Source organism: Heliangelus exortis, chromosome 2 (assembly GCF_036169615.1).
Source record: "Heliangelus exortis chromosome 2, bHelExo1.hap1, whole genome shotgun sequence".
NCBI lineage: Eukaryota > Metazoa > Chordata > Aves > Apodiformes > Trochilidae > Heliangelus > Heliangelus exortis.
Window position 1 is genome coordinate 43,085,013 of NC_092423.1, and position 8,940 is coordinate 43,093,952.

Here is an 8,940-nt window from a genome sequence, read left to right on the forward strand (position 1 = left end):
ACTTTCAAGAAAATGTGAAATATTTTTCCTCAGAGAGATAAGCACATACTTTTTGAAAGCTGAAGAAATCTACATGCTGCTTTATTGAGCCTGTCACAAAGTTTGAGGGGCAAGTTGTACTAGGCCTATCTTTAATTCTGTCTTTTGATAGAATTTGAGCCCTAAGTGTGGAAATAACTGGTTAGATTAATCGTACAGGTAATGTAAATAGGTCAGGCATGAGCAACAGAAACAGTCAAACCAAAGTACTTTCAAGGATATATCCTTTTATTTAAAATAAATAGTCTACCTGTTTTGTTTATGTTGTTTTAAGACTGACTCTTCACTTGAAGTTTTCTTCCCTGAAGGGTAAGTAAAAAGAATGGGAACGGATAACAAAAGATAAGTTTTACAAATGTATCCAAGGGACAAAAGTGCACAGTGCCGCAGGGGAGGAATGAGAAAAAGAGAATGAATGATTTCCAGATATTTCTAAATTGTCCTCAATGACAGTGTCTCAGTAAGAGGTGACATTGTCTTAACTTAATCTCCCCCAACAAATCCCCACACTCCTCTGGCTTAAGAACAACCTTTCCAGTTTCTGTTTTCTTTCACATCTCAGAAGGAAACCTGAGCTACAGCTCAGGAGGTATGTGAAGAGATTACAGCAGAGCTCCAGGTGAAGCCCAGGATGTTCCCACTGACAGCTCAGTGCAGGCACTGGCTGGGCCCCAGCTGCTGCCCAGCTATCATTTGGTTTAATTGTAGGGCAGCCCTGGGAAAGTCCAGGCTGGACTCCTGGGGTCAGCAGCAGTCGGGAGCTGGAGGCGGGAACACACAGGCTCAGGCTGGGATGGATCAGGACCACAGGCAGAGGAAAGGACGGAATCCTCCCAGAATGCTGAAGCAAAAAGGGACAGGCAAAGAAGAGGAAGGGAAGGGGTTTAACCCTCCTGGTTCCTCAAATTTATACTGAGTATGATGTGTATGGGATGGAATACTCTGGTCAATTTTGATCATTTATCTTGTCCGCTCCTCCCTAAAGGAGGGTTTCAGGTGTGACCTCTTTACTCCTTTTCTCTCTCCAGAGCCCAAAATGTTCCTCAGAACTGAGCAGTGTCCTTGGCTCAGCACACCAGTCTCTGGCTGTAACTATAAACATCGAGCGTTATCGGTCCCAGAAGCAGACACTGACTGAAAAACTTGCTGTTAATTTCAGCAAGTACAGCTATTTATGAAAGATTTAGTTGAAAGCAAAATCACAAGACAGAAAACCAGCTCTATCCTGGCCCAAACCAGGACACCAGCTTTTGTTGCCTTTGTAATCTTTCACTCCAGAGACAACCAGTCAGTGCAAGCAATTCTGTTCCCATTGACATGATTATGTTTGCTTATTCGGTTTCACAGGATTGAAGAATATACTATTACTCCCCTTTTCCCCCCTCGTTCTCTTAATTTCTTTTAATTTGAGAGTGTCAGGCAACAAAACATCTAAACAGTATAATCAACAGTTAACTTCTTAGAGATCACCTCTACCCCTTCCCCCAGCTCTTCCTACAGCTGTCTCCTTCCTCCATCTCTATTCTTACACCCTAACTTCCCACTGCTGCCAGCATGCCCTACAGTTTTTTTCAGAGGCTCAATGGAGTGTTGCAGTGACAATAAGCCTAGTTTAAGAGTTATATTTACTACACAAAAATCATCTTACGGGCTATTTCCTGATAAATTGTGTGGCAGGGATGTGAAATACAGCTGTCTCAGGCACCTGGGTTGATGTATTACATTCATAACTTTAAAAAATATAAGCAGACTTCAAAAAGTGTTGCCTAAATGTATTTGTCTTCTCTGTTATTGAATAATGTTAAAAAATGAAGCTATGACAAAGAACGTCTGGTCCGGTTTATTACACGAGTGGTCTAAAACAGCCTTCTGTCCAAAAATCTCAGAGTCTACTATCATAAAGCATTTAGAAGATGAGAGTAAATACTCACAAGTTCAATAAAACATCAACAGAGTTACAACAGGTTGCTTTTTCTTCTGCATATCACAGGCTAGAGGCTCTCCTGCTTTGTCTTTGCTATCATGGAGTACTTTGACATGCTGGTGTTATCACACTGTGGGCCAGAGTCTCATCTGGTCATTAACTGGAGAAACTAAAACAGCTTCAAAATGAGGGTTTAAGGATCATCCTGTGAAACATGTTACTCCATGGTTTCAGAGAAAGAATCTTAGTTTAAAAGTTTTTATGTTTATCTGAGAGGAAAGTAGTATGAAGAAAAAAATTGTTCCTGCAAGTGTATTTCTGTGTCAATAAAGCATAGGCCTTAATTTAAGAACGTGTTATGATACTTCATGGAGTACAGTATCTATCAATCTCTCTATCTAGTATGCTATATGGTAGTAGTGTCTGAGGGCAAATAAAGAATTAAGTCCTGCATCATTCTGTCCAGGATCTATACAAATAGAGACATAGGTTTGCTTTAAGGTTTATCAAGGAAATAGAAAAGGAAGACTCAAGGTAAAGGAAGTGGTAAAATAATTATATCTCTGAGCTGTGTGAAGGCAGCACTTTCATTTTAGTTTTCTTATTGACTGGAAAGAACTGAAGTAAGTATTTAAAAAAAAAAGTATGGAAAATGTTGAAGGAAAGAGTGCAAGAATCAAAGTGTGAAAGAAAGCTGATGAAAAAAAGGATGGTGAAATGCCAGTCCTCATAGGAGAGAGTAAATGTAGCCAAATCTGGGAATACTATCTGAATGGCAAAGAACCTGATTTGTCTTTCATGGATATGTCTGAAAGTTGTGAAATTGGCTACATGCTCCTCTGCCATTTTTCTTAAAATTTCAAGTATGGAGAGAAAGGACACCTACTAGATCCCAGGGGATCCAGAGCTCTAACCTGTACTTCACTGGTTTGCTCCCTGGTGATGCTGGGCATAGGGGCTGGTTCCAGGTTTCAAAAATATAGAAAAAAGTGATGGAAGTCAAACATATAGCAGACATGCTCCAAATTCTATACACAACTGTAGAAGGTAAAGGGACTCGAGCACAGATCCTATGAGGAGAGGCTGAGGGAGCTGGGGCTGTTCAGCCTGGAGAAGAGGAGGCTCAGGGGAGACCTCATCACTCTCTACAACTCCCTGAAAGGAGGGTGTAGCCGGGTGGGGGTTGGTCTCTTTTCCCAGGCAACTCTCAGCAAGACAAGAGGGCACAAGAGGTCTCAAGTTGTGCCAGGGGAGGTTTAGGTTGGACATTAGAAAGAATTTCTTTACTGAGAGGGTGATCAGACATTGGAATGGGCTGCCCCGGGAAGTAGTGGATTCTCCATCCCTGGAGATATTTAAAAAGAGACTGGATGTGGCACTCAGTGCCATGGTCTGGTAACTGCAGTGGTAGTGGATCAAGGGTTGGACTTGATGATCTTTGAGGTCCCTTCCAACCCAGCCAATTCTATGATTCTATGATTCTATGATTCTATGATTCTATGATTCTATGATTCTATGATATGACAGCCTGGGTAAAATGAGTTACAGTTTTTCCTGGTGTGCATAAAAGCCATCGCTTTTTGTTTTCTCATACTGTTTTGTTGTTGTTGCTGTTGTTTCAACCCAGAAGGATTATTTGAATCCAATACTTCAGTATGAAATATATAATGCACAGTGAACAGGCAAAGGCACTGTGTACAGTTGACTGAAAATATGTGCAGTGAGCTGATCACATACATCATAACCAGTTGCTGACTCATAGCTAGTATGGGAGAAAATAATTTCCCCTCAGGGACAATAGTAGCTTACCTGTTATCTCTCATCTTCAAAGAGAAAGAATAGTAACCTTGAAGTCATAGCAAATGTTCCCCACCTGTGACACTGGTGAACTACTGAGGTGAAGCTAGCCGGGTGAAACTGTAGAGGTTGCAACTGTAAAATAAAAACATCTGTCTGGGAAAATGTATATTTCAGACATTCTTTTTGTTTGAAGAAGATAAACAAAAGTCCAATGTTCAGTTATGATTTCTGTAGTGGACTGTAAGGGAAATAACTACAGTGTATGTTGTAGTTGGGGTGAAAAAAAAATTAAAAATAGAAAGAGACAAAGAAGATATGTCTGCTGTCTGAGCCTGGCATCTGAGAAACAAGAAGTTCCTCTTCTAAGTAAGTTTCTCTTCTTAATAACTTCCTAAACTCCCAAGGTATACTTTTTATTTTTCTCCTTAACTAAGGAAGTTGAAGCAAAAAAACGATGACAAAAAATATTGCACAACATCGAAAAAGAAAGACTGTTTGAGAGATGCATCAGATTGGCCTGCAACAGCAGAAACTTTGTACTTGTGAAATTAAAATGTCAGTATAAGCACTTACTATATTTGAAAACCTGCAAGTGCTGAATGAAAAATGTTTGGGTTCGTTCATCGAAACTTACAGAATTTTTCTCACCATCGAGCCTGAGTCAGCGAAACTTTATTTTGTTGCAGACTGGGGAAATTGTGTGCTCCCCAACTTTGCTCAGATGAGCTACCAGCATGGTGAGATAGATGGTGCCTATCACTCCCATTAACTGTGTGGAGCTTCAGCAAAAATCTCTAGGGTGAACCAGTCGCCTAACTCAGAGTCTCACTTTAGTGCTGCCTTGTTATGGTTTAATTTACCTTGCCCCAAGAAAAGAGAGTATGCAAACACAAGCCCTTTATTTTCTGTACAATCAGAGGGAGACATCTTTGGAGATCAGAAGAAAACCTCATACTGCTACCACAGGTGCTTTCCATCTCTTTGGATGCACAGGCAGTTTATGAAATCTTCTCCAGTTAATTTTAGGAAGACATATAGCTTTTCTAATAAGGGTGTAAAGGACTAAAAAAATTTTAGACACATCAATCTCTTCATAGGCCACCTGGTCTAGTTTTCTTTTAACAAGGCAAAAATCTGTCTTCTATAGTCACTTAGACAATGTGAAACAGTTCTTAGAGCTTAAATACTTCACCAAAATTAACACCTGGAACACTGCTACTAATAGAGATGGAGGCTGCAGCATAAACAGATACTCACTTTTTTATCAGGGTTCTGCTCTGTGAAGATCAGGAATTACCTGCATTTGGGAGAACAAAGCTCAACAGTCCGTGAAAAGCCTGGGTAGAGCTGCATTGGAATTATCTCCAGGGTGCTTGAAGCCTATGATGTACATAAAGATTTCTTCAGTAGCTGTCAGCTGGATAGTTAGCTCACCACAGTCAGCCTTTCTTGCTCAACCTTTGGGTCAACCCGACTGTAGTTATATCCAGTAATTTCAAACACAGGAATTTGTGGGGCTTTACCAATAGAGTATTATGGGCTCCAGTTTTTTGGTTTTTTGTTTGGTTTTTTTTTGTTTGTTTGTTTGTTTGTTTGTTTTTATGATTACAGAGGATTTATTCTAAAGTCTGATACTACAAAAATGTCCAGGTCAGAGTCAGTCTTGGTCTAATTGGGCCACTAGTTTATCATGTTCTTATGTTAAAATTCACTAACTGTTACTGACAACAGCATGAATTGGCATGACATAGATTACATTGAATTTTTGACTGCACAACCCCAATGTTCAAGTACACTCTTTCAAATGTGAAAATTTTTTGGAAGGTTTGATCTTTCATTTGACCTCTGGATCTGTGGAGAGATTCGTCCACCACTATTCAATGCTACAGACAGGGAAGAAGAAGTTACTTAGCTGCAGTAAAGACATCAATAATCTCTATGACTTTCATGCTTGCAGAATGTATGTACAATTCCATAAAACATTGTGTCCCTGTTTTGAAAGCTTTTGCTTGAAGCAAGCATATCATTTAATTCAACTTAAAAAGAAAACGGTATAGAATGACGCAATAAGATCTTTATTTTAAAACAGGCACCAGAAAAATCAGAAGTCAAGAAAAGTAGTGCTAGTGGTGTTCCCAAGATAACAGCCTACTTATTAATTTAAATCTACTCTTTATTCTGCCCTGGGATGTCAGCCAGAACCAGTTTGGAACATCTTAATTTTCTTTTAAACAGAGTTAAACATTTCATAAAGGGGCTATTAGAGCTTAGATGATTAAAAAAGATAATCAGTCAGACATGCAGCATGGTTCTTCACTTCTGTAGAAATTTCTCCAGGTAGCAATGAGAGCATTAATACAGAGCATGTAATTTTCACACTTAATTTTCATCACAGCCATTACACTATACCCTAGATAATCCTAAAACATTTTTGTATCATCATAATTTGCTTGTTGTAACTCAAGTAGTCTATAAACTCAGGAGTGTTGTAATATACAGAACAGTGGACACAGAGGCCTGGATAGATTATATTACTGGTCTCTTGCTAATTAAATGAACTCAATAACAGAAGATAAAACTATAGCCAACACAGTTTGGGCAACCCAAACATCAAAACATTGTTGTAAATATTCATTCTAGAAGTGTTAAAATGGAAAACCTGCAAGATAAATGTCTTCATTTGCTGTACTAAAACTTTCACAGGCTCTTTCTGGTCCTTCCTACTCAGAGAGAATTTTTGTTTTCTACAGCTGAATGGATAAAACCAGTGTAGGGCGAAGCTTCTAATAGGGGGATCTGACAGTATTCAATTTCAACTGGTGTGTCAAGGCACCAGAACCTAGACCTTCAGCTGGGCCTAATGACTGAACTCCTACAGGAATTAAGAATCAGTGCAGAATAAACTTTATGTGTATCTCTAGAGTAAATATTTTAATTTATATATTTAAACCTATTTACAATTGAAAGTCTGACTTCTGGTATTGCTTTTGCATCTTCTTTTTAAAACAATTTCCACAGTTATGCTGATGAGAATGATTATACATGCACATAATGACCCTGTGAACGTGCATATATACACACATACACAAACACAGTAGCTAATCTTGTTGTCCCTTTTAACAGCCTGCTATTCCTTACTTTCACATGTGGCATCATGTCTCAAATTTTAGGGAGGTCCCAGCTGCTTGAAATAGCATATGCTATCACTTTATTATGATTTATTTTGATTGTTATAAAAATCTATGTATTTATTAACAGTAATAGGCACTGCAGTTCATTTTCCAGCTCTGTGTAGAACAGCAGGTGCTTACAGGGCATGAGTTCTTGTAAACTTTGGGAAGAAAGTCCAGGGCTCCCTGACTGTGCTGACCTTGGTTGTTCTGCTGTTGGCCACTGAGAGTTCATACTTCTACCCTCATCCCCTCTTGCAAAGAACCTGGATACTCTTTAAGTGTTGTTAGCCTACAGAAAAAAAGAATTTGTGGCTGTTCAACCTTCTCGTTTTCATGGTGGTGGGAGATCTACTAATAACCTGACCATTACCACATGCCTGTGAATCCTGTGAACTGTTCACACTCATCCATCGTCTTAAAACTAACACAGTTTTAGAATCTGGAAATAAAAACCAAAAATCAGAAGCAGAACTCTGTCAACAATTCATTGGTGATTCAGAGTGTGTCATTTATCCTCGATCTGTTGCCAAGGGAACTGGACAGCCACTTCCTACCACATCATCGCTACAACCAAAACAGTGTCAAGCCACAGTATTACTTTGCTGCTGTTTCAACTGTTAAATGCCAACTTCTTGTAAAAAATAATGGTGCAAAATAGGTTTTCTTAATCTCATAACTAAGGTCTATGGTTTAGGTTATCAGTGGCCATCTAGAAATCACATATGAAGAGAAAAATACAATCTGCAGCTTCCGATCTGTCTCCTGCAAAACCTTTACATTGGTTCTTTTAAGTGATTTGAACCACAGTACACCCTGAATCTTGAATTGTGTAAGGGGGTTGATGGGTTTTTGTTGAAATATTTTCTTGACTGACAAAACCATTTCAACAAGAAATGGGCTAAGATTGGAGGCATTTGAAATCAATTTTCTGGTTTGTAAAAAATGTTCTGGGTTTCCTGGTTTTGTATTTTTAATGCAATTTACATCCAAAATAGGCTAAGTCAATCTTTTTCAACATTTTCAAGGAAGAGGAGTCCTCCCTTATCTTTTTCACTGCTAGTGAGACTGCCATTCTTGTCACCAGATGTGTTTCCTCTGAGGATGGAGACCTGCAGTAGTATACAAAGTACTTTAAATGAAATTAAAAAGGCTCAAACAACTGATTTCCAAAGAAAACATTTTTGTGAAGACTTTGTGTCCTGTTATGATAAACATACTTTATACTGGTCCTATATATGCTGACTTTGAAATCAACATAGCTGAAATGTTTCAAACTTCTTTAGAAAGTCTCACATACACTTTAGACTGACCTGTGGCATCACTTGGTGATCTCCTTTGCCTTCTTTGCACGGGTGTCTCTATCACTGTAGAAGGAAAATAAAGGTTGGAGAAAAGCACTTACTTAATAAACACTAAAATACATTTATTTTACATACCATAGTAGGTTGAGTACTTACCTTATCATGGTATTGCAAGGTTTCTTGTGTGGTTTGCCTGTTAGAGAACCTGTTCTCACAGGAGGCTGGGCTTTGCTCGGTAAAACTGCACTGGGAGCATTTCCTTGTCACACACGCAGCAAATGGTTTGTGAAATCTCTTTTTGCATCATCACAGAATGAATTCAAGAAAAGCACAGGAGGGGGAGAAAGCTCTGCACTCTACAGGAAAGGGCACTTTTTCCAAACTTGGAGTTTAGAAATTCTGCACCAAAATTCAATGTTTATTTTCCAATTCAGAGTGATCTTAGACAAAACCTTTACTTCAAGGTAATCACAAAAGTAATTTAAACCTTTGCCTTCTACCTAAAGAGTAAAATCTACTTCCTGGGTGAATCTATGGTCTATGACATACTTTCTCCAGATATTCTTCTTCTCAACCATTTTTAATTTCTCTTTGCCAGACCTTCTTAACTCCATTAAGAAGCTGTACACACTTGTAATTACTAAATATATTAAAATACAAATATGAAAGCCATGTGAAGACTGAGAATACTTATTTCTGTCTG

At 38.7% G+C, this 8,940-nt stretch overlaps 1 long non-coding RNA gene across 1 annotated transcript in view; it reads right to left on the bottom strand.

Annotated features, from left to right (window-relative positions):
* Positions 1 to 8,308, bottom strand: part of LOC139793706 (uncharacterized) — a 29,450-nt gene extending 21,142 nt beyond the window's left edge. The window contains exons 1-2 of the long non-coding RNA XR_011724732.1: positions 8,247 to 8,308; positions 3,773 to 3,895 (exon numbers count right to left, since the gene is read on the bottom strand). This is a non-coding gene — a long non-coding RNA (uncharacterized lncRNA). The remainder of the gene's footprint in view (positions 1 to 3,772; positions 3,896 to 8,246) is intronic.
* Positions 8,309 to 8,940: the final 632 nt, after the last annotated feature.